The 24,619-nt window shown below is 49.1% G+C and overlaps 1 protein-coding gene across 2 annotated transcripts in view; it reads left to right on the top strand.

The window, feature by feature from the left end:
• The window catches only part of OCRL (OCRL inositol polyphosphate-5-phosphatase), a 213,450-nt gene that overhangs the window by 51,298 nt on the left and 137,533 nt on the right, over window positions 1-24,619 (top strand). The window lies entirely within an intron of this gene.

Here is a 24,619-nt window from a genome sequence, read left to right as displayed (position 1 = left end):
CAAGCCTAATTTTTAGGTTTTGTTGAGTGCCTGGGGTTGAGGGCTCTTCTTGAGCAAGTGCAAACCTGGTGGTGCCAGGTCCCTCCTTTTCTCCCCCCTCCCGCTGGCTCCGTTAAAAAAAAAAAAAAAAAAAAAATTTTGGACGTCCTTAAGGGCGTTTATTTCGACGTTTATTTAAACGTTTATTGCAGCTACTCACTGGGACACCAGGTCGTTACAGCTCGGAGCGGAAAGCAGGTAATTTTACCTTTTTGTAGCGGGCAGGGGGTTCCCCGATTGATCTCCACGTGGCTGATGGCGTCCGAGGGCGAGGGCGCAAAGAATAGCTCCCCGGACCGCGTGTGCGCGTCTAGCGGGGATGCGGGGGTTTTAAAGTCTGATTCGCCCTTGTTGGGTGTCAGTTTGGAGGCCGGTCAGTGTCCCGGTTCTTCCTCGGGTGCGGCGGTTTTTCCCGCCATAAACGCCCATCCCCCGCTGCTCGCCTCCGCCATCTTGGCCGGCCACGCTGCTCGGACGGCTTCTTCTTGGGCCGCCCTTGAGGTGGGAGACGTTAATGCCATGGCCGCCCTTCATTTGGGCGACGGCAGAAAAGCGGCTAAAGTTAAGCGCCGTTCTTCCCGCGCGGCTCCTTCACGGAGTGTCGCGCCGGACGGCATCTTGGATGCGCAGCATGTTTCTCCCCCGCTCTTGCGAGCGCCGGTTGAGGGTGCGTCTAGGGCTGTGGCCCAGGCTGCTGAAGTGCACAGTCTGGGGGGTTTCTCCCCCGAGTTTATTTTGCTGCTGCATCAGGCCTTTCTTATGCAAACGCTGCCCCTTCTCCTTTGTCCGATAAAGGGGTTGAGGCCCCCGGAAGTAAACGCCCTCGGGTGGATTCCCAGACCTTAGAGGACTCTGTTTCCTCTGATGTAGATGAGGGCAGCGTATCTGAGTTCTCCCAACGGTCCTTTGGGGATTCCTTGGAGGAGACGGATTCCCGCTCAGATGGAGCGGATGACCCCTCTGCAGCACGGATCTTTCGCTCAGAGGATTTGCCCAACCTGTTAGTGCAGGCCATGAGCATTTTGAAGATTTCCTCTCCAGAGGACGTCTCTCCCTCAGCCCCTGTAGGCTCCGCCATTATGCTGTGGACGAAGCGCCCGCCTAGAACCTTCCACGTGCATGATGCCATGCACACCTTAATTTCGGCTCAATGGGATGTCCCGGAAGCGAGCCTTAAAGTGGCTAGGGCTATGTCCCGCCTCTATCCTTTGCCTGAAAGTGAACGAGAGACCTTTCTTTGGCCTACCGTGGATTCTTTAATCACTGCGGTGACTAAGAAAACGGCGTTGCCGGTGGAAGGTGGCACGGCCCTAAAGGACGCCCAAGACAGAAGATTGGAGGCGGCCTTAAGGTCGTCCTTTGAGGCGGCTGCCTTAAGTTTGCAGGCCTCAGTTTGCGGCTCCTACGTGGCTAGGGCGTGCCTGACGATTGTGCAGCGGGCTTCCCCCTCGGATCCTTCCTTGAGGGCTGACTGGCCGGCCCTGGAATCGGGCCTGGCTTATTTGGCAGACTTACTGTATGATGTCTTGAGAGCCTCGGCTAAAGGTATGGCTCAGACAGTCTCTGCGCGGCGGTGGCTTTGGCTGAAGCATTGGTCTGCTGACCACGCATCTAAGTCCCGCCTGGCTAAGTTGCCTTTTAAAGGCAAGCTGCTCTTTGGGGTCGAGCTGGACAAAATTGTGACCGATCTCGGCACGTCTAAGGGCAAGAGGTTACCAGAGGTCAGGGCTCGGGCCAGTGTTGCTTGCCCTGGTAACTCCAGAGGACGGTTTCAGGAAGCCCGTCGGTACTGCCCGGGCAAGTCGGGCTCCTCTGCCCCCTCTTCCTTCAAAAGGAACTTCTCCCCCAAGCAGCATTCCTTTCGCAGAGACCGCCGTCCCGGAGGTGCGCCCTCCGGTCCTCCCCCAGGGTCTCGTACCCAATGACGGGGCCCTGGTCCATGGCCCAGAGCAGATTGGAGGACGCCTGTCCTCGTTTCTGGGCGAGTGGACCAGGGTAACTTCAGACGCTTGGGTTCTGGAAGTCATCAGAGACGGCTACAAGCTAGAGTTCTGCCGACCCTTAAGAGACGGGTTTGTACTCTCTCCCTGCAAGTCTCCGGTCAAGCTGTGGCAGTGCAGCAGACCTTGGACAACCTGATACGCCTGGGTGCAGTCGTTCCGGTGCCAGAAAATCAGATTGGCAAGGGACGTTACTCCATTTACTTTGTGGTACCAAAGAAAGGAGGTTCTGTCCGGCCTATCCTCGACCTCAAAGGGGTCAATCGGGCCTTGAAAGTGCGGCACTTTTGCATGGAGACTCTCCGCTCTGTTATAGCGGCAGTGAAGGCAGGGGAGTTCTTGGCTTCCTTGGACATCAAGGAAGCGTACCTGCATATTCCCATCTGGCCTCCTCATCAACGCTTTCTGCGTTTTGCAGTCCTGGGCCGACACTTCCAGTTCAGAGCCCTCCCTTTCGGGTTGGCTACTGCTCCGCGGACCTTCTCCAAAGTAATGGTGGTCATCGCGGCCTTCCTGCGAAAGGAAGGAGTACAAGTCCATCCTTATCTGGACGACTGGTTGATCCGAGCCCCCTCTTATGCAGAGTGCGGCAAAGCTGTGGACCGGGCGATTGCTCTTTTGAGCTCCCTGGGGTGGATCATCAACTGGGAGAAGAGCCAGCTGCGCCCGACTCAGTCCCTGGAGTATCTGGGAGTTCGATTCGACACCCAAGTGGGCAGAGTGTTCCTGCCGGACAATCGGATTGTCAAACTTCAGGCTCAGGTGGACCAGTTCCTAGTAGCCTCGCCTCTTCGGGCTTGGGACTATGTGCAGCTGTTGGGCTCTATGACGGCCACGATGGAAGTAGTGCCCTGGGCCAGGGCTCATATGAGACCACTACAACACTCTCTGCTGCAGCGCTGGACTCCGGTGTCGGAGGATTATGCTGTGTGCCTTCCCTTGGACCCAGCAGTGCGCAAGGCGCTGAGCTGGTGGCTGCAGACAGACAAGTTGTCTGCAGGAATGCCTCTGGTGACCCCGGAGTGGATTGTCGTCACGACGGACGCCTCTTTGTCGGGCTGGGGAGCCCACTGCTTGGGAAGGACAGCGCAGGGGCTCTGGTCTCCTGCAGAGGCAAAGTGGTCTATCAACCTCCTGGAACTCAGAGCCATTCGGATGGCGCTTTTGGAGTTCATCTCGGTACTGGCATTGAAGCCAGTACGGGTCCTGTCGGACAATGCCACGGCTGTGGCCTATGTCAACCGCCAGGGAGGTACCAAGAGCGCCCCTCTAGCCAAGGAGGCCATGAATCTATGCCAGTGGGCGGAAGCGAACCTGGAACAGCTGTCAGCGGCCCACATTGCCGGAGTCCTGAATGTCAAGGCGGACTTTCTCAGTCGCCATACCTTGGATCCCGGAGAGTGGCAGCTATCTGCTCAGGCGTTCTTGGACATCACGAAGCGCTGGGGCCAGCCGAGCCTAGATCTGATGGCGTCATTGGCCAATTGCCAAGTGCCGCGCTTTTTCAGCAGAGGATGGGACCCTCGATCCCTGGGAGTAGATGCTCTTCTCCAACAGTGGCCGACACAGGAGCTTCTCTATGTGTTCCCGCCCTGGCCCATGTTGGGCAGGGTGGTAGACCGGGTGGCAAAGCATCCGGGCCGGATAATCCTGGTGGGTCCGGACTGGCCCAGACGTCCCTGGTATGCGGACTTGATCAGGCTCTCAGTGGACGATCCTCTGCGGCTGCCAGTGGAGCAGGGCCTGTTGCATCAGGGTCCCGTGGTGATGGAGGATCCCTCCCCCTTTGGTCTTACGGCCTGGCTATTGAGCGGCAGCGTCTGAGAAAGAAGGGCTCAGACAAGGTCATCGCCACTATGCTGAGAGCGAGGAAGCGCTCTACTTCTACTGCTTACGCCAGGGTTTGGCGTACCTTTGCAGCGTGGTGTGAAGCAGGCTCACTTTCTCCCTTCACTGCTCCAATTTCTTCAGTGTTGGCGTTCCTGCAAGAAGGTCTGGAGAAAGGCCTGTCGCTCAGTTCCCTTAAAGTCCAGGTAGCGGCTCTGGCTTGCTTCAGGGGCCGCCTGAAGGGTGCTTCCCTGGCTTCGCAGCCAGATGTGGTGCGCTTTCTCAAGGGAGTTAATCACCTGCGCCCTCCTCTGCACTCAGTGGTGCCTGCGTGGAATCTCAACCTGGTGCTAAGAGCCTTGCAGAAGCCGCCTTTTGAACCCTTGTCAAGGGCATCTCTGAAAGACCTGACGTTGAAAGCAGTCTTTTTGGTGGCTATCACTTCAGCCAGAAGAGTTTCCGAGCTCCAGGCACTCTCATATCGAGAGCCCTTTCTGCAGTTCACTGAGGCAGGAGTGTCTATTCGCACAGTGCCTTCCTTCCTGCCCAAGATGGTTTCTCGCTTCCATGTGAATCAGCAGCTCTGTCTCCCTTCCTTTCGTAGGGAGGACTACCCAGAGGAATACTCTGCTCTCAAATATCTGGATGTGAGACGAGTCATCATCAGATACTTGGAAGTGACCAATGATTTTCGGAAGTCGGATCATCTGTTTGTCCTGTTTGCAGGTCCTCGTAAGGGTCTGCAGGCTGCTAAGCCTACAGTGGCAAGATGGGTCAAGGAAGCCATTGCAGCGGCTTATGTGGCCGCGGGGAAGGTGCCGCCTATCCAGCTGAAGGCTCACTCCACTAGAGCTCAGGCGGCCTCGATGGCAGAGGCCGGGTCCGTCTCCTTGGAAGAGATTTGCAAGGCGGCAACTTGGGCATCGGCCCATACCTTCTCCAGGCATTACCGCTTGACTGTGGCTGCTCGGGCGGAGGCCCGGTTTGGAGCTTCAGTGTTGTGGTCAGGGATTTCTATGTCCCGCCCTGGGTGAGTACTGCTTCGGTACATCCAACCATTCTATGGATTGATCAGCATGATGATATGGAAGGTAAAATTATGTATCATACCTGATAATTTTCTTTCCATTAATCATAGCTGATCAATCCATAGCCCCTCCCAGATATCTGTATTGTTTATATTCTGGTTGCATTTCAGGTTCAAGTTTAGTCTTCAGTTCCTGTTCAGGAGGACTTCGTGTTCAAGTTTTTCAATGGATTCTTCAAGAGTTGAGACGAATTTGTGTTACAGTGAGCTGCTGCATTCCTCTCCCCTCCGTTTTACGGGGCTGGATTGAGACTTAAATTCTGCCGGCGCTCCCTCCCGCTTCGTGCGGCAGTAGGGCAGCTTTGTACCCCTCCCGCTTCGGCGGTGTTAGGGTCAGTCAGCTCCTCCCGCGGTTGCGGTTGCAGGATAAGCCAGATCCCCCCGCATCGGCGGGTGTGGTGTCCCTCCCCCGCTCCGCGGGGATGAGCTGGACGGATTCCCCTCCCCCACTTGTGTGGGGATGAGCTGGGTTAATTCCCCTCCCCCGTTTCGGCGGTGGTGAGCTGGGCAGAGTGTCCCTTTGTGGGTGTAATTCTCTAAGTGCTGAGTCCTGCGGATGGAGCTTGGATATCGACATACTGAGGAGTTTCTGGCAGCACATGACCACATATAGGGAGGCAAAAGGATTGCTCTCTATCTCCACCTGCTGGTAGATGGACACAACCCACCAGTCTATGGATTGATCAGCTATGATTAATGGAAAGAAAATTATCAGGTATGATACATAATTTTACCTTGTCTAACAGTCAATGGGAAATGATGAAAAGTGTTTTGTTGTTGTTGTTGTTTGTTTTTTTAAATAGGGAAATATTCAGATTCTAAAATTTGGTATTCTAGGTAAAAGTTTTTGGTTGATCCCTAGATTGTATTGAATTTCACTTGGCTTGTCAGTGATTCAGTTTGAGAATATTCTGGAAATACACTGACAATCATTACTAGAAACTAGTGACATTACTAGGCATGGACACATGGGACTTGTACAAGAATTCCAATGGACAGTGCCTTGAATCTCATCAGCAAACAGCTGTTCTGTTTATTGCTCCAGGCAACTGGCAGGGAATAGGAGAAGAGAGGCTGGAGTGGGAGCAAAACAATTTTCTTCTCTTTTATATCTTCTCCAGCCTCATTTCCTTCCCTCCTTCCCCTTTATCAACAGGAAACATATTGGGGAGGGGGGACAGGAAGGCAGAGTGGGAGAGGATGAAAGAGATACCTGTGAGCACATCATAGAACTGTAAATTATTTTTGAAGAGGGAGAAAAGGTAAATGCTGATTAAAGGGTGAGGTGCAGAGAGCAAATACATGGGGAAAGATAAATGATGCAAATAGAAGGGAAGGGGTCATAGGATTGATAACAACATCTTGGAAGGTAGACCAAGGGGCTCAAGCCTTGAGTTTTTAAAGTACCTAGCAATGTCTTTTGCTGATAATTGCTATCTGACTCTAATTTAAATCACCTTCACAAACTATTATGGGTTAGATTTGTAATATCTAGCTGTTCTTCATAGATGAAAAGTATGACCAGTGTTGGAGCACCCAAGCCTGAAGGCTGCTACCACCTTGAGGTCATGATGTTCACCCAGAGGGAGTAAATTTTTCCATGTATAATATATTAAGTCCAGCTGAAACCTTTCATTGTAATTCTTTAGTAAAGTCTTCTTTTCTGTTTGTTTCCTCATGAGAGAATATTGCCCAGATATATTGATACACTCGGCATTTTGTGCAGGTGCACAGAATAGAAAAAAGGCCTTGATGCATTTAGCCCATTGTGCTTGTGTGCAGATTAATTGTTCTATAGAAATACTCTTTTCACAGACTGTTTTTGGGAAAGTAAGGAGACAGAATTCAAGTTTATAGCTAACATTCTCCGAGGACAAGCAGGCTGCTTGTTCTCATGACTGGGTTGACGTCCACGGCAGCCCCCACCAACCGGAACAAAACTTCGCGGGCGGTCCCGCACGCAGGGCACGCACACCGTGCATGCGCGGCCCTCTTCCCACCCGTGCGCGACCGTTCCCGCTCAGTTTTTTTCTATTCCGCGCTGGAGAGAGACGTGTTACCGTCTCTCTCTCTGTCATCCCCGGAAACTGGATAGTTTTTTCTCCTTACGAATGCGTTCGCGTACTTTTTTCTTCTGTAAAAAAAAAAGAAAAAGTTTGTCCCTGTGTCGTCCTTTAGCCGCAGGGGTGCCTCGTTGCGGCCTTGTGGCCGCGCGGTCGTTTCTTTTTCGGGTGTGCTTTTCACCGCCACCATCGACGACTTTGACTTCGCCGACGCAATTTTTCCGTCGATGTCCTCGAAGGTCCCGAGCGGATTCAAGAAGTGTGGTCGGTGCGGCCGGCAGATCTCGCAAACTGATACCCACGCTTGTTGCCTCCAGTGCCTCGGCCCGGAGCATAATACCAAGACGTGCACCTTGTGTCTCGGCTTGCGGAAGCGGACACAGGTGGCGAGGCAAGTTCTTCGGGACCGTCTTTTTGGAACTTGCGCCGGCCCGTCGATGGCATCGGTGTCGACGGCCGGATCTTCGGTACCGGTACCGATGTCGACGAAATCGGCACCGACAATGGCACCGACCCCAGGAGTACAGGTACCGTTGGCCCGCCGGCCTGACGGCGGGGGTGAGCGGCCGAGTGGGCAATCGGCCCCGGCCACTCCCTCTACCCAGGGCCATCGGGACCGAACCCTGTCAGACCCGATCCCTCGAGGCCGGGGGGGGGGGGGGGTTCTACCTCCTCTTCATCTCTTCCGCCGAGCGCTGATGACGGGCACCGAAAGAAAACCAAGAAGCACCGTCATCGGTCGCCCACGGCGCACGGGACTACCAGCTCAGGCGCCTTGAGAGATGATTCGACGCCGAGGAAGCGGCAGAGCCGAGAGGAGCGTTCCGCCTTGGTTGAAGAGGTGTCGCTGCATCAGTCCATGGGTACTTCGGTACCGTCTCCTAGCCCCGAGCAGCTTCCGACACCCACACCGGCCACCCTGCCTTTCCCGACAGCGGGCCTTGATGAGTGCCTCCGAGCCAGATTCTGGAAGGGCTGATGTGCCAGGCTTTGCCGGCACCGGGGGTGCTTGCGCCCCCAGCGCCATTGATGGAGGCGCCGGTGTGCTCTAGCCCGATGCCGACGCCACTTGCGGCACCGGTGTCGACCGCCACGCAGGTGGAATCCCCGTCGACGTCGATGGAGGGAGCTTCATCCCCGCCGGCGGGGGAGTCCACCGCTCAACGCCATCACCAGGGACTTGGTTCCTCGTAGTCGAGATGGGCCCGGTTCGGGTCTGAGCTGCAAGAGCTCATGTCCGACACCGAGGAAGAGGCCTCGTGGGGGGAGGAGGAGGACCACAAATATTTCTCCTCAGAGGAGTCTGAGGTCCTTCCCTCCAACCCCACTCCTTCACCGGAGAGGAAGCTCTCGCCCCCTGAGAGCCTCTTCTTTGCCTCCTTCGTCAGGGACATGTCTATTTGCATTCCCTTCCCTGTGGTCTCTGTGGATGAGCCGAGGGCTGAGATGCTCGAGGTCCTCGACTATCCATCACCACCTAGAGAGTCTTCCACGTTGCCGTTGCACAATGTCCTCAAAGAGACACTGCTTCGGAACTGGCTGAAGCCATTATCTAACCCCACCATCCCCAAGAAAGCGGAGTCCCAATACAGGATCCACTCTGACTCAGAGTTGATGCGGCCCCAATTGCCTCATGACTCGGCGGTCGTGGACTCTGCTCTCAAGAGAGCACGAAGTTCAAGGGATACTGCCTCAGCGGGAGTCTCGCACTCTGGACTCGTTTGGGAGGAAGGCCTACCAATCTTCCATGCTCGTGACCCGCATCCAGTCATACCAGCTCTACACGAGCATTCACATGCGGAACAATGTGAAGCAACTGGCGGACCTGGTCGACAAGCTCCTTCCGGAGCAGTCCAGGCCCTTTCAGGAGGTGGTCAGGCAGCTGAAGGCGTGCAGAAAGTTCCTGTCCAGGGGTATCTATGACACCTGTGATGTGGCATCTCGAGCTGCGGCCCAAGGTATAGTGATGCGCAGACTCTACTGGCTGCATGCCTCTGACCTGGACAATCGCACCCAGCAACGACTGGCGGATGTTCCTTGCCGGGGGGATAACATCTTTGGCGAGAAGGTCGAGCAGTTGGTGGACCAACTACACCAGCGGGAAACCGCTCTTGACAAGCTCTCCCACCGGGCGCCTTCAGCATCCACCTCAGCAGGTGGACGTTTTTCCCGGGCCAGGCAGGCTGCGCCCTACGCCTACAACAAGCGTAGGTACACCCAGCCGGCCCGAAGGCCTCCTCAGGCACAGGGTCAGTCCCAGCGCGCTCGTTCCCATCAACAGCGTGCGCCTAAGCAACCCCCTGCGCCTCCACAGCAAAAGCCGGGGACGGGCTTTTGACTGGATCCATGGGAACATAGCAGCCTTCAAAGTGTCCGTACCGGTCGGGGGGAGGTTGAAAGTTTTTCACCAAAGGTGGCCTCTGATAACCTCCAACCAGTGGGTTCTCCAAATAGTGCGGTGCGGATACACCCTGAATTTGGCCTCCACTCCACCAAATTGCCCACCGGGAGCCCAATCCTTCAGCTCCCATCACAGGCAGGTACTTGCAGAGGAACTCTCCGCCCTTCTCAGCGCCAATGCAGTCGAGCCCATGCCATCTGGGCAGGAAGGGCAGGGATTCTATTCCAGGTACTTCCTTGTGGAAAAGAAAACAGGGGGGATGCGCCCCATCCTAGACCTGAGAGGCCTGAACAAATACTTGGTCAAAGAGAAGTTCAGGATGCTTTCCTTAGGCACCCTTCTACCAATGATTCAGAAAGACGATTGGCTATGTTCCCTGGATTTAAAGGACGCTTACACTCACATCCCGATACTGCCAGCTCACAGACAGTATCTCCGATTCCGTCTGGGGACACGGCACTTTCAGTATTGTGTGCTGCCCTTTGGGCTCGCCTCTGCACCACGGGTATTCACGAAGTGCCTCGTGGTGGCGGCGTATCTACACAAGCTGGGAGTGCATGTGTTCCCGTATCTCGACGATTGGCTGGTCAAGAGCACCTCAGAGGCAGGAGCTCTTCGGTCCATACAGTGTACTATCCACCTTCTGGAGCTGCTGGGGTTTGTGATAAATTACCCGAAGTCCCATGTCCAGCCAGTCTAATCTCTGGAATTCATAGGAGCGCTGCTGAATTCTCAGACGGCTCAGGCCTTCCTTCCCGAAGCAAGGGCGCAGAACCTTCTATCCCTTGCCTCTCAGACCAGAGCGTCTCAGCAGATCACAGCTCGGCAGATGTTGAGACTCCTGGGTCATATGGCCTCCACGGTTCATGTGACTCCCTTGGCTCGCCTTCACATGAGACCTGCTCAATGGACCCTAGCTTCCCAGTGGTGTCAAGCTACCGGGAATCTAGAGGATGTCATCCGTCTGTCCATCAGTTGCCGCAATTCGCTGCACTGGTGGACCATTCAGACCAATTTGACCCTGGGACGTCCATTCCAAATTCCGCAGCTCACGAAAGTGCTGACGACGGATGCATCTCGCCTGGGGTGGGGAGCTCATGTCGATGGACTCCACACCAGGGTCTGTGGTCCCTCCAGGAACAGGATCTTCAGATCAACCTCCTGGAGCTCCGAGCGGTCTGGAACGCACTTCAGAGATCGGCTGTCCTACCAAATCATCCAAATTCGGACAGACAATCAGATTGCAATGTATTACATCAACAAGCAGGGGGGCACCAGATCTCGCCCCCTGTGTCAGGAAGCCGTCGGGATGTGGCGTTGGGCTTGCCAGTTCGGCATGCTTCTCCAAGCCACATACCTGGCAGGTGTAAACAACAGTCTGGCCGACAGACTGAGCAGAGTCATGCAACCGCACGAGTGGTCGCTCCATTCCAGAGTGGTACGCAAGATCTTCCGAGAGTGGGGTAGTCCCTCGGTGGACCTTTTCGCCTCTCAGACCAACCACAAGCTGCCTCTGTTCTGTTCCAGACTACAGGCACACGGCAGACTGGCGTCGGATGCCTTTCTCCTCCATTGGGGGACCGGCCTCCTGTATGCTTATCCTCCCATACCTTTGGTGGGGAAGACCTTACTGAAGCTCAAGCAAGACCACGGCACCATGATTCTGATAGCGCCTTTTTGGCCCCGTCAGATCTGGTTCCCTCTACTTCTGGAGTTTCTTCTGGAGTTGTCCTCCGAAGAACCGTGGAGATTGGAGTATTTTCTGACTCTCATTTCGCAGAACGTCGGAGCACTTCTGCACCCCAACCTTCAGTCTCTGGCTCTCACGGCCTGGATGTTGAGGGCGTAGACTTTGCTTCGTTGGGTCTGTCTGAGGGTGTCTCCCGCGTCTTGCTTGCCTCTAGAAAGGATTCCACTAAAAAGAGTTACTTTTTTAAGTGAAGGAGGTTTGTCGTTTGGTGTGAGAGCAAGGCCCTAGAACCTCGCTCTTGTCCTGCACAGAACCTGCTTGAATACCTTCTGCACTTATCAGAGTCTGGCCTCAAGACCAACTCAGTAAGGAATCACCTTAGTGCGATTAGTGCTTACCATTATCGTGTAGAGGGTAAAGCCATCTCTGGAGAGCCTTTAGTCGTTCGATTCATGAGAGGCTTCCTTTTGTCAAGGCCCCCTGTCAAGCCTCCTGCGGTGTCATGGGATCTCAACGTCGTCCTCACCCAGCTGATGAAACCTCCTTTTGAGCCACTGAATTCCTGCCATCTGAAGTACTTGACCTGGAAGGTCATTTTCTTGGTGGCAGTTACTTCAGCTCGTAGAGTCAGTGAGCTGCAAGCCCTGGTAGCTCATGCTCCTTATACCAAATTTCATCATAACAGAGTAGTACTCCGCACTCACCCTAAGTTCCTGCCAAAGGTGGTGTCAGAGTTCCATCTTAACCAGTCAATTGTCTTGCCAACATTCTTTCCCAGACCACATACCCACCCTGCTGAACGTCAGTTGCACACATTGGACTGCAAGCGAGTGTTGGCCTTCTATCTGGAGCGGACACAGCCCCACAGACAGTCTGCCCAATTGTTTATTTCTTTCGACCCCAATAGGAAATGGGTCGCTGTCGGGAAACGCACCATCTCCAATTGGCTAGCAGATTGCATTTCCTTCACTTACGCCCAGGCTGGGCTGGCTCTTGAGGGTCATGTCACGGCTCATAGTGTTAGAGCCATGGCAGCGTCAGTGGCCCACTTGAAGTCAGCCACTATTGAAGAGATTTGCAAGGCTGTGATGTGGTCATCTGTCCACACATTCACATCACATTACTGCCTCCAGCAGGATACCCGACGCGACAGTTGGTTCGGGCAGTCGGTGCTGCAGAATCTGTTTGGGGTTTGAATCCAACTCCACCCTCCAGGACCCGATTTATTCTGTTCAGGCTGCACTCTCAGTTAGTTGTTCTTCGTAGGTCAATTTCTGTTATGCCCTCACCGTTGCGAGGTTAAATTGACCTGGGTTCTTCTTTTGAGTGAGCCTGAGAGCTAGGGATACCCCAGTCGTGAGAACAAGCAGCCTGCTTGTCCTCGGAGAAAGCGAATGATACATACCTGTAGCAGGTGTTCTCCGAGGACAGCAGGCTGATTGTTCTTACCTACCCTCCCTCCTCCCCTTTGGAGTTGTGTTTACTCATTCTTTTGCTTGTCATTCAACTGAGCGGGAATGGTCACGCACGGGTGGGAAGACGGCCGCGCATGCGTGGTGGGCGTGCCCTGCGTGCGGGACCGCCCGCAAAGTTTTCTTCCAGTTGGTGGGGGCTGCCGTGGACGTCAACCCAGTCGTGAGAACAATCAGCCTGCTGTCCTCGGAGAACACCTGCTACAGGTATGTATCATTCGCTTTCCTGTCTTCATTTCAGAGAGACTTTATGTTGGAGGGAAGCTGAGGCAGCATACAAAACATGACCCAAAGTAATTTTAGAGAAAAGAGTTGATAAGCATAAACAGTCCCATTACTTACCACATAGACTCTGACATCTATCCAGAAATATCCTATAATTTTACTTTGAAATTCCCCTATTGTTTTGCTATAATTGCATTTGGTGCTGTTTAAATTGTTTTGGGGCCCTTTAAGCTGTGCTAAAAAATGGCCTGTGTGCTATGGCTAGCTTGTGGGTTTCCCACATGCTGAGGCGACTTTTAGCGTGCTGTAAAATAGCTGCATTTTCCCATTTTTGCAATAATGGCCATGCGCTAATTGTCCCATTAGTGCATGAGCCCTTAACTACTTCTATTTTGTAGGCAGTAAGGGCTCATGCACAAATTGGCATGTAGCAATGTAGCTGCCTTAACTGATTAACCCTGGGCACGCCTACTCTCCACCCCCAAACATGCCTCCAGCACTAAAAAAAAACAAAAACAAATAGCACATGGGAAGTGCGCGTAGATGCCAAAACTACCATGGGACAACTGAGCGAGTCCCGCAGTAGTAGTTGCTAACCTGCAGTAAGCACGCATTTAGTACTTACTGCAGCATAGTAAAAAAGCTGCTTTGTTATGCTGTGCAATTTTGATGCATTCATTTTTACATGATATAAACTGCTTTAGGACCTCTTGAGGAATAAGGCAGTGTATAACCTAAGAATCGAACAGAATTATGTGGAAGCATACTGCAAACCATCAGTGCAATAGGTCAATTTGGTATCAGTTAACATGCATGTCTTAAAAGCAAAACTCTTTGTTAAACTTAACATTTTAAAAACATATTAAAAACTGTAGAAATACAAGCAGTGCGATGTGTACCAAGCATGCCTGCTTCAGGAGGTAGTTGTGGTGTTGAAATAATCAAACAGCACATGCAGCATCAACACAATTTTCCCTGGACTTGATCTACCCAATGTAAAATAGATCTTATTTGCAAGACCAGCTGCAACATCTGGAGATGTTGATTCCAGATAAAGTTGTTTTGATGTTGCAGCTGTTTGTGTGAACAAGAGCTCTTATTCTTTTGGAGATGCCAAATCTGGGGATAGGTATGCTGATGTGACAGCCATTTTTTGAGGAGGTTTAGATTACATCTGTCTTTTTCCCACTGAGATAGATACTTTGTTGCTGAAACATCACCATTGTTTAATCTGTGCATGTAATGCAGTTTTTGTTTCTGCAATAACATAGTAACATAGTAGATGACGGCAGAAAAAGACCTGCACGGTCCATCCAGTCTGCCCAACAAGATAACTCATATGTGCTACTTTTTGTGTATACCCTACTTTGATTTGTACCTGTGCTCTTCAGGGCACAGACCGTATAAGTCTGCCCAGCACTATCCCCGCCTCCCAACCAAGCCCTGCCTCCCAACCACCGGCTCTGGCACAGACCGTATAAGTCTGCCCAGCACTATCCCCGCCTCCCACCACCGGCTCTGGCACAGACTGTATTAGTCTGCCCAGCACTATCCCTGCCTCCCAACCACCAGTCCCGCTTCCCACCACCGGCTCTGGCACAGACCGTATAAGTCTGCCCAGCACTATCCCCGCCTCCCAACCACCAGCCCCGCCTCCCGATCTTGACTAAGCTCCTGAGGATCCATTCCTTCTGCACAGGATTCCTTTATGCTTATCCCACGCATGTTTGAATTTCGTTACCGTTTTCATTTCCACCACCTCCCGCGGGAGGGCATTCCAAGCATCCACTACTCTCTCCGTGAAAAAATATTTCCTAACATTTTTCTTGAGTCTGCCCCCCCTTCAATCTCATTTCATGTCCTCTCATTCTACCACCTTCCCATCTCTGGAAAAGGTTCGTTTGCGGATTAATACCTTTCAAATATTTGAACTTCTATATCATATCACCCCTGTTTCTCCTTTCCTCCAGAGTATACATGTTTAGTTCAGCAAGTCTCTCCTCATACGTCTTGTAACGCAAATCTCATACCATTCTCGAAGCTTTTCTTTGTACCGCTTCAATCCTTAACAAGATACAGCCTCCAAAACTGAACACAATACTCCAGGTGGGGCCTCACCAACGACTTATACAGGGGCATCAACACCCCCTTTCTTCTGCTGGTAACACCTCTCTCTATACAGCCTAACAACCTTCTAGCTGCGGCCACCGCCTTGTCACACTGTTTTGTCGCCTTCAAATCCTCAGATACTATCACCCCAAGATCCCTCTCTCTGTCCGTACCTATCAGACTCTTCCCGCCTAACACATACGTCTCCCGTGGATTTCTATTCCCTAAGTGCATCACTTTGCATTTCTTCCCATTGAATTTTAATTGCCAAATCCTAGACCATTCTTCTAGCTTCCTCAGATCCTTTTTCATGTTTTCCACTCCCTCCCGGATGTCCACTCTGTTACAGGTCTTAGTATCATCCGCAAGTAGGCAAATTTTACCTTCTAACTCTGTGGCAATGTCACTCACAAATATATTGAACAGAATCGGCCCCAGCACCGCTCCCTGAGGCACTCCACTACTCACCTTTCCCTCCGAGCGAATTCCATTCACCACCACCCTCTGGTGTCTGTCCGTCAACCAGTTCCTAATCCAGTTCACCACTTCGGGTCCTATCTTCAGCCCATCCAGTTTATTTAAGAGCCTCCTGTGGGGAACCGTGTCAAAAGCTTTGCTGAAATCTAAGTAGAGTATGTCCCTGATTCAATTCTCCTGTCACCCAATCAAAGAACTCAATGAGATTCCTTTGGCATGATTTTCCTTTGGTAAAACCATGTTGTCTTGGATCTTGCAACTTATTGGCTTCCAGGAAATTCACTATCCTTTTCCTTCAGCATCGCTTCCATTACTTTTCCAAAAACCGAAGTGAGGCTTACTGGCCTGTAGTTTCCAGCTTCTTCCCTGTCACCACTTTTGCGAAGAGGGACCACCTCCGCCGTTCTCCAATCCCTCGGAACCTCTCCCGTCTGCAAGGATATATTAAACAAATCTTTTAGAGGACCCGCCAAAACCTCTCTGAGCCCCCTCGATATCCTGGGGTGGATCCCGTCCGGTCCCATGGCTTTGTCCACCTTTAGCTTTTCAAGTTGTTGATACTTTCTTCCGTGAATGGTGCTCTATCCACTTCATTCTCATTTGTACTATTTCCAGTCCATCGTGGTCCTTCTCCAGGATTTTCTTCTGTGAAAACAGAACAAAAGTATCTATTTAGCAAATTTGCTTTTTCTTCATCATTATCCACATAGCGGTTCGCAGTATCTTTTACTACTACTACTACTATTTAACATTTCTAAAGCGCTACTAGGGTTACGCAGCGCTGTACAATTCAACATAGAAGGACAGTCCCTGCTCAAAGAGCTTACAGTCTCACAATTCCCTTTTTAGTCATTCTCCTTTCACTAATATACCTGAAGAAATTTTTGTCACCCCTCCTTACATTTCTAGCCATTTGTTCTTCCACTTGCGCTTTTGCCAGTCGTATCGCTCTCTTGGCTTCTTTCAGTTTCATCCGGTATTCCTCCATGTGTTCCTTTTCTTGAGTTTTTCTGTATTTCTGGAACGCCAACTCTTTAGCTTTTATTTTCTCAACCACTTGCTTGGAGAACCATATCGGTTTCCTTTTTCTCTTGCTTTTATTTACTTTTCTTACATAAAGGTTTGTGGCCCTATTTATAGCTTCTTTCAGCCTGGACCACTGTCCTTCCACTTCTCGTACTTCCTCCCAGCCCATCATCTCCTTCCTCAGGTATTCCCCCATTTTACTAAAGTCAGCACACTTGAAATCCAGGACTTTGAGTTTTGAGTGGCCGCTCTCCACTTTAGCTGTAATATCAAACCAAACCGTTTGATGGTATATTTAGCTATTTTCTCCTATAGCGCATAAGAATACAGGAATGGGATGGTCTCATTCACTGAGTGGAAAGGTCCAGGGCACCCCGACTGTATTAATTGTTAGTGCAGTGGTTTATTTACAAATCAGCACCTTTTGGGTGTGGGGGAGGGGTGTTTGTGTGCTCTCTATAATCCTTCCTGCATAGACATTTATTGGAACTCACAAAAAAGCAGTGCTAATACGAGAGTAACCATTGTACTGTGATTACCATAGTCTTTTTACATCATCCTCATAGTTTGCTAGGCTGATACATTTACAGTAACCTAGGCTTTATGATAACTTCCAATAGATGGACTTCAGGTTATTTGGTTTGGAAATGCCTTCAAATCATCTATACCCTGAAGAGTATCGACTTTCCCTACATGCCAAAAAAGAGTAAGAATTAGAAGTTTTCTCCTTCTTGGAAATCAAAGTAGTTGAGGGTAGGAATTTTTGCTCCAAGTACGTCTTTTTTGTTTTTGTTACATTTACTCTACAGTAAAGCATATCCAAAAAACACATAGATACATCACCAGTACTATGAAAGCCACAAAAAGATTATCACTGGCTAATACAAACATACTTCTGTCTTCCCCACTGTATGTGAGAATAATAAACTCAAGTTCCTTTCAATGCAACAGTAAGGTATTCTTGAAATTTCTCCAAGAATTTTAGCATTTTTATAATATAACTCTAAATTGCTTTACCACAAAAAAAGAAAAACTATATTTTCCACCCCCCATATCCTCCTTCCCCAATTCCCAAAAGAATATACCTTTTACAACAGTTACTGTCCCATGGTAGTTTTCAGAATGAGAATTAGGCTAATGTTTCCAAAGTTGGTTCTAGAGTACCCCCTGGCCACTCAGGTTTTCAGGATATCTATAATGAATATGCATGAAAAGATCTGCAGTGAATTAGGCAAAAACTCCAACAGATCTGTCTTCCTTCTATACTAAGCATATTTTTAAGAAGCAAGGCTCCCATATCTTCTCCCAGTTATGCAGCATATGCTTACATTCATCAGTGAAACGTTCTATTTCATATACATAATGTAGTTTATTCAACTACTTAAGTAAACATGGAGGTGTCTAAGATTTCCAACAACTAGCCAACTTCAGCTTAGCCCCATTAAGACTATGCTACACCAACATTTGTTACTTAACGAAGATCCAGGTTTCATCTACTAAACAAGACCTCAGTTTTCCAAGGAATCTGTGTCCCCACCCAATATTGCAGTCTACGTTGAATACCCTCTCACCTTACGGCAAGTTCACCAGGTATGTCCTATGGTACCCCTCTCCCCACAAAGCCCCCAACGGAGGGGAAAACAGATGAATATATAAGATGAAATCTAACTTAATATAACATATCATCATAAGTACATAAGTATTGCCATACTGGGAAAGACCAAAGGTCCATCAAGCCCAGCACCCTGTTTCCAACAGTGGCCAATCCAGGTCACATATACTTGGCAAGATCCCAAAAAAGTGCAAAACATTTTATACTGCTTATCCCAGAAATAGTGGATTTTCCCCAAGTCCATTTAATAATGGTCTATCGACTTTTCCTTTAGGAAGCCGTCAAAACCTTTTTTAAACTCAGCTAAGCTAACCGCCTTTACCACATTCTCCGGCAACGAATTCCAAAGTTTAATTACACGTTGAGTGAAGAAAAGTTTTCTCCGGTTCGTTTTAAATTTACTACATTGTAGCTTCATCGCATGCCCCCTAGTCCTAGTATTTTTGGAAAGCATAAACAGACGCTTCACATCTACCCGTTCAACTCCACTCCTTATTTTATAGACCTCTGTCATACCAAACCAGCCTGCTGTGGGCACATTCTACATGCTACCCAAAATCCACAAACCTGGAAACCCTGGCAGACCAATCATATCGGGTATTGGCACGCTCATGGAGGAAATATCTGGACTCATAGAGGGAATTCTGAAACCTCTCGTGCACAAAACAAACAGCTTCATACAAGACACCACAGACTTTCTGAATAAATTGAAAAATATCAAGCAACTAGGAATAAATGCCCATTTCTGAGGGCAATGAAACGGGCGCTAGCAAGGGGCCCCCTCCCTCCGAACTACTTGCCTTGTTCGGTGTTGGCGTCGCTGTGTGTGGGTAGGGTTTTGTTTTTTTTTTGTTTGCTGCGCCTCCGTGGCCGTGCCTGTGGCGTTTCAGTTTCGGGCCTCGAGTGTTATAGCTCCGCCCTCGACGTCATGACGTTTTGACGCGAGGGCGGTGCAGACACTCCAGGGCACACCGGATATCTCGGGCGCCTCAACTTCCGTGGAGGCTTCAGAATTTGGGGTTGCCTTTTATATAGAGAGATTACCACCAAGCACCCTTCTGGTCACAATGGATGTAGAATCACTATACAGCAGCATTCCCCATGCAGACCATCAATACTCACCAGAAACCATTACAATACTAATCAAATTAATTTTAACTTACAACTATTTCCACTTTAACAATGATATCTGTCTACAAATAATGGGCACTGCGATGGGCAGCAGGACAGCACCCCAATATGCCAACCTCTTTATCGCTGAGCTGGAAGAGACATTTCTAAATACATACCAGACCAAACCCCTAAAATACTACCGGTACATTGATGACATTTTTATGATTTGGACTGGGGGGGAAGAAACTCTGAAACAATTTTACAATTTCTTCAATACATACCATCCTACAATCAGATTCAAAATTGACTACTCCCCAGAAAAAAGTCAATTTTTTAGACACCACAGTCTCAATCAGCGATGGCTATATACAAACATCTATATACAAGAAACCCACAGACAAATGCAGCTACCTCCACAACTGCAGCTTCCACCCTTCACATACAAAAAGATCCATTATTTACAGCCAAACCACAAGATACCACCGTATCTGCTCTGACCCAGGGGACAGAGACAGGCACCTTGAAACCCTGACTGCATCCTTCGAACAGAGAGGCTACAACCCCAAAATAATCTCCAAGAATATTGCTTCCTCCCTCAAAACACCCAGAGAAAATCTGCTACAGTACAAAGAAAAAAACAGCCACAGACAGAATCCCCCTTATAGTGACATACAACCCAGAGCTGGAAAAATTAAGAAAAATCATAAGATACTCCAGGAGGATGAATTACTGAAAGAGATATTCCCATCCCCAGCAGTGCTGGCTTTCTGACAGCCACCCAACTTAAAACACAAGCTAGAAGTAAGCTCCCAACACAGACTCAAAAAGAAAAGAATGGCACACATCCTTGCAATATATCCAGCTGCAAACTATGCCAAAATATCTCACAGGACCCCACGATCATTCAGAAAGGAAAAATATTCAACATCAAGGAATCTTTTACATGCTCATCTTCCAATGTGGTATATATCATTCAGTGTAAAAAGTGCGATGAAAGCTGCTGCATTGTAGAAACCAGTCAGATGCTAAAGAAGAGATTTAATTTACGTGGCGGGGCATAATCGAAAAGGGCCGCCCATCTCCGGGAACGGCTATGAGAAGGGGCGGTCCCAACCGTATTATCGAAAAAGATGGGTGGCCATCTTTTCTTTCGATAATACGGTTGGGGCCGGCCAAATGCCTAGGATTTGGGCGGATTTGAGATGGCCGGCCTCTGTTTTCGGCGATAATGGAAACCGAAGGCGGCCATCTCAAAAACGAACACATCCAAGGCATTTGGTCATGGGAGGGGCCAGGAATCGTAGTGCACTGGTCCCCCTCACATGCCAGGGCACCCTAGGGGGCAGTTTTAAAAATAAAAACAAAACGTTAAAATACCTCCCAGGTGCATAGCTCCCTTACCTTGGGTGCTGAGCCCCCCAAATCCTCCCCAAAACCAAGTCCCCACAACTCAACACCATTACCATAGCACTTATGGGTGAAGGAGGACACCTAGATGTGGGTACAGTGGGTTTTGGGAGGGTTTAGAGGGCTCCCATTTACCACCACAAGTGTAACAGGTGGGGGGGGGGGGGGGGGGGGGGGGGGGGGGGGTTGGGCCTGGGTCCACCTGCCTGAAGTGCACTGCACCCACTAAAAACTGCTCCAGAGACCTGCATACTGCTGTGATGGAGCTAGGTATGACATTTGAGGCTGGCAAGGTTTTTAAAGGGTTTTTTTTGTTGTTGTTTTTTTTTTTTTTGGTGGGAGGGGGTTGGTGACCACTGGGGGAGTCAGGGGAGGTCATCCCCGATTCCCTCCGGTGGTCATCTGGGCAGTTCGGGCACTTCTTGGGGATTTGGTCGTGAAAAAAAGGGTCCAAAAAAAGCGGACCAAATTTTCGCTACGGCCGCCCTTCTTTTTTCCGATTATCGGCCGAGGGCGGCCATCTCTTAAGCATGTCCCAGCACGCCGCTGTCCCGCCTTCGCTACCCTTCTGACACGCCCCTGGGAACTTTGTTCGTCTCCGCGATGGACTGCAGTTGGGGGCGCCCAAAATCGGCTTGCGATTATACCGATTTGGGCTCCCACGGGAGAAGGGCGGCCATCTCCCGATTTGGGTCGGAAAATGGCCGCTCTTCTCTTTCGAAAATAAGCCTGATAGACGTCATATGAAAAATGCCAGTACAAAAAAAGATGTCACGCCTGTGGGACAGCACTTTACAAAACCAGAACACTGTACCAGTGATTTAATGGTAAGGATCCTGAAAGGGAACTTTAAAACAATACAGGAATGTGTGCTGCTGCGGCTAAGAAAGCAAATAGAATGTTAGGTATTATTAGGAAAGGAATGGAAAACAAAAATGAGGATGTTATAATGCCTTTGTATCGCTCCATGGTGCGACCGCACCTCGAATATTGTGTTCAATTCTGGTCGCCGCATCTCAAAAAAGAAATAGTGGAATTAGAAAAGGTGCAGAGAAGGGCGACGAAAATGATAAAGGGGATGGGACGACTTCCCTATGAGGAAAGGCTAAAGCGGTTAGGGCTCTTCAGCGGGCGGCTGAGGGGAGATATGATAGAGGTCTATAAAATAGTGAGTGGAGTTGAACGGGTAGATGTGAAGCGTCTGTTCACGCTTTCCCAAAATACTAGGACTAAGGGGCATGCGATGAAGCTACAATGTAGTAAATTTAAAACGAATCGGAGAAAGTTTTTCTTCACTCAACGTGTAATTAAACTCTGGAATTCGTTGCCGGAGAATGTGATAAAGGCGGTTAGCTTAGTGGAGTTTAAAAAAGGTTTGGACGGCTTCCTAAAGGAAAAGTCCATAGACTGTTATTAAATGGACTGAGGAAAAGCCACTATTTCTGGGATAAGCAGTATAAAATGTTTTGTACATTTGTGACCTGGATTGGCCATTGTTGGAAACAGGATGCTGGGCTCGATGGACCTTTGGTCTTTCCCAGTATGGCAATACTTATGTACTTATGTAAGACCTTTGAAGTCAAAATGATTAAATATTTTGACACCCACCAGACAGGACTTAACAAAGATCTGAGTTTTCTAGCCCATTACAAAGCATAAAATTGTATTGCTTTGTAAATTGCAGTGCTCTCCTGTCGCCCTGACTCTCACCTACCCACCCCCATCCTGTTAGACTGTCACTGAAATGCTTTGATGTTTCGCTCATATATACTGTCATCTACCAATGTTTGCTTATTTCCGATCTGACGAAGAAGGGCAACCTTTGAAAGCTAATCAAGAAATGTATTAAGTTATGTCCAATAAAAAAGGTATCTTATTTTCTTTTCCATGTTTTATTTTGTTTTATTTCCATTGATTATAATTAAGTCTGCAATTCCATCTGCTATCTCTCTGTGCATTACAGCGCTGGCAGTTTATCCCTCGAATGTTTATATACTATCAATATAAGATCCATGTACCCATAAAGTCTTCAAATAAATCTTCTAGAAAAGACTCTTCCTGCAGAATTCTTTGCTTAATATCCCCTTTAGATAGAAAGTGAACAAGCTGTTTATATGCATAAACATCAGTTGGTGGTAGCTGAAAAGGTCATGAGGGAGACTCAAAGGGATTGAATGTAACATTGTCAAAGAGCTGAGCCCAGCATTGCACACCCACTGTCTCCCACCTTCAAAAGTGGTCAGATCCATTTCTGAAGGAACAAGTGTATTAGTCGCTATAGGAATATATCTAGACGATTGAAAGTCAGACACTTATCTCAGGTCTGTCCCAGTGATGAAGTGCATATCCAGCAGATGTTAGAGGGTCCTTTCCTGTTGTAGATTTAAGAGCTTCGGACAAATTTTTCATGGCGGTGAAATTTGAAATTTTGTTCCCTAGACACTTTAATGTAACCCTGAAGGATTAAATTTTTTTATTACCTGGCCGTTTTGGGGTTCTTGGTCTTGCAGGGAGCATCGGGTCAGCATTGCCACAGTAGAGAGCAGGGCTGAAGGGACTGCAACATTGCAGCGGGTGCTGGAGAGCCAGCTGCAGTTGTAGGTTCCCACGGCAGCTGTTCGGGTCCTCAGGGCCTGTTTCACACATGCGGCAATTTTCCCTACACATGCACAAGGGAAGCCGGGATTCAGGCCCACAAGGAACCAGCCCGATTTAGAGAACTGACCTGGTTCCAGTAGCAGAGCCCAGCTTTGGGATGTTGGAGGACTCTGGAGAGAGCTCCAGAGAACCCCCCAGAAGTTCTTTCTGGAGCTGGAGGTGCAGGCCTGTGACAGCGGTCTGCACATGTGCAATGGGGAGTAGAGGAGCCAGTGCAAGGATGTATGCTCAGCGGTTGCGTGCTAGAAGGAATTAACTAAAAATTGGGGACTTAAAGGTATTTGATAAAAGAAAAATGAAAAGTGCATTTCTGTTTACTTTTGGGAAGTTTTTCTGTGTAAGGCTGTGCTGCTGTTGTATAAGTCTGTGAGGGTCTTGTGGTTCAGGGCACAAGACTCAAACTCCTAGAAGTGTCCGTTAGGAGGGATCTGAGAAAGTAAAAGATGTGTGATGATCTGTCAGTGTGTCATATTGAAATGGAGTAATTTGGTGTAATCTTAAAAACTTCTGTGGGGGGTGGGGGTGGGGGGGTGTGCCAGAAGGGTGAGCGTACTTAATGAACTGAGCCCACAGTAGTTTTAAGGTTGAAGGCTGTTTGAGTTATCAGGACTGAGCAACAGTTTGAGAATATATGTGAGTGTATATACTGTGTTCTGAAAGGGAAAAGTAATTATTTAAACAGTTAGAAGGGTTGGAGATTTATGAGGTTAAGGCGAGCCAAATAAATTGAATTTTGGCTGCTGCTTAGAAACCTTAAAAGTGACAACGGACAAAAGGTGTGACTGTGAAATAAAGATGTAAAAGCTAGGGAACTTGTAATAGGACAGTGCTGTGGGCTGAGAAAATTAGGGATTTATAATTATTTATTTAAAAAAACATAGCAAGCACAAACTGTAACGTGCTAAAACAAAACACACTTAAAAAGGGGCACACACTAGGGAGACAGACTATTTGTTGAGTTGTTAAAGAAAGGGCAGTAGGGAGAAGACATCCTGAGATCAATGCCAGCCAATGCAAAAGAGAGAAGTCTTCATGGAAACTGATCTTTGGACCAAAGCTAAGTGATTCCTACACTAAAGACTGGCATTAGAGACATGTAGACAAAAAAAGTTCCTGGTTCCAGGGTAGTGGTTCTTGAGGTGGACCTGAAGTTCTTGGAAAGCAAAATTGGTTCACAAAGAATCATTTTCAGAAAAGAAAGGGTTAATTTTGAAATTTACTTAATGCCTCATACTGTTAAAAATAAGGAAAGGAGCAACTTATCTGATGCTGATCCTGAAATGTTGACTATGTCTTTGCAATGCATCTGAATATTATGCTGTTGACATCTGAGATCACTGTAGAAAGAAAAGTGTGAAAATACTGTTGTTAGCATGCATAGATGTTATAAAATAAAACTTATTTTTAATGTTA

This window comes from Microcaecilia unicolor, chromosome 7 (genome assembly GCF_901765095.1).
Source record: "Microcaecilia unicolor chromosome 7, aMicUni1.1, whole genome shotgun sequence".
NCBI lineage: Eukaryota > Metazoa > Chordata > Amphibia > Gymnophiona > Siphonopidae > Microcaecilia > Microcaecilia unicolor.
The sequence above is the reverse complement of the archived record's forward strand: the minus strand, read 5'-3'. Positions and strand labels throughout refer to the sequence as shown.